The following is a 1,779-nucleotide window of genomic DNA, read 5'->3' on the forward strand; positions in this document are numbered from 1 at the left end:
TTCCTACAGATTCTGTCCCACTCCTCATCATCCAGTGTAGTATTCAGATCCCTTTCCCATGTCCTCTAAAGGGCTGTCCAGGCTCCACCCCCCAGGTTCTGCATAAGCTTAGAATAATACCCAGAAGCCTCATGACATTACAAAATTACCCAAGTTAAAGCGAAAATCGATTTTCAATTTTGATTATGATTTATAAACCACCGCTAACAGAACCACTCGCTGCGAATGTCTGTCTTGAGCAGAGATCTTCAACAGGGGGTCTGGGAACCCCTAGGGGATCCTCAAAGTCAACGCAGGGGGAACGCCATCCACACATACAGTCTTACAGATTCACTGTGCCACATCAATCAATCAATCAAAATGTATTTATATAGCACTTCCCAGCAACCAGCAGGTATCCAAAGTGCTTAACATCCGAAACCAAGAGTAAAAACACATCATACAATAGAAAGAGGGAACATAGAAAACAGTAAAATCTGAAAAGGTTACAAAGAAACAGAAGAATGAAATTGTCCCACCACTGCTACGTATTAAAAACCAGACTAAACAGATACGTTTTGAATTTGGACCTAAAAAGAGCGACATCTGTAACAGTGCAAATATCACGGGGTAACTTGCTAATTTGGATTATTGTATCTTACGTGTACTCAAAAAAACAATGTCCAGTCCTTTCCAATAGCTGGCAATTGAGTCGTTTTTTTTTGTAGCCTTACAGCGTCCACTTAACTCAAATAAAGTCCAAAAAACCACAACATATTCCAAGCACAGTTAAAAACTGGTTGCTCCTCTTCTTCAATTAATAACACCTGGTTGCATCAATACAGGAAAATTAACCAAGGCCAGCCTTGGCCTTGACAAAACAATGCAATACATTGGCCCCTGTGGCTTGGAGGAAACCCATCTGTATGGCTCCGACATCTGCTCTGTCTCTCTTTTCCCCCAGTCTATAGCATGCTGGGTCTCAGCTGCAAACAGAACAGAGACGACCAGAGGTACTTACACAGCCATAGCCCCACCTAGTGGAAAAGTCATGCCACTCCACTTGTTACTAATGCCCATGAAAACAAATTTGTTTATCGACCGTGATTGGAAACTGCTTCAAAATGTAATTGGTTCTACCTTGGCCGATGCTACACCCTTCTAGCAAGTTTCACAAAAATCGGGCCAGTAGTTTTTCCATAACCCTGCTAACAGACAGACTGCACAAACCGAGCCAAAAACATAACCTTCTAGGCAGAGTTAATGTATCTAACAAATTGATAAAATAAGAGAAAAACAGGCCGATATATTACAGACATAGACTGTTAATAATATACAGTTTATGATTACAGAGGATCAATGTGATCTGGAATACACTGGATTACAGAGGGTTTCAACTTAACTGTATAATAAACAGAGTTCCTTGTGAGGAATGCGGCGAGAATAAGTGTGTAAATCAATCCTTTTTCGTGACAATAATATAATAGCAGGAGGGGCAATATTAGTAGGCTATTCTAAAACTGGAAGGTGGTAGTGGTTTAATTGGACAGAGGGTGTTAAATGTCCTTGTGTAGTTCATGGATGTGTAATAAAACCGTGTAGATTCATCTCATAAAACTGTCACGTGGTAGGTATGGACAATGGCTTCGGATCTCATCAATGACGTAGCACGTCTAAAACGATTGCTTAACAAAAAACGTCTGGGATTTCTCAACACACGCTTTAAACGAACACAAGGCACAGACATACACATACAGTAATATACAATTTATTCTAGTTATTCTTACTTGCCCTTTAAAA

Source organism: Etheostoma spectabile, chromosome 8 (genome assembly GCF_008692095.1).
Source record: "Etheostoma spectabile isolate EspeVRDwgs_2016 chromosome 8, UIUC_Espe_1.0, whole genome shotgun sequence".
Taxonomy (NCBI): domain Eukaryota; kingdom Metazoa; phylum Chordata; class Actinopteri; order Perciformes; family Percidae; genus Etheostoma; species Etheostoma spectabile.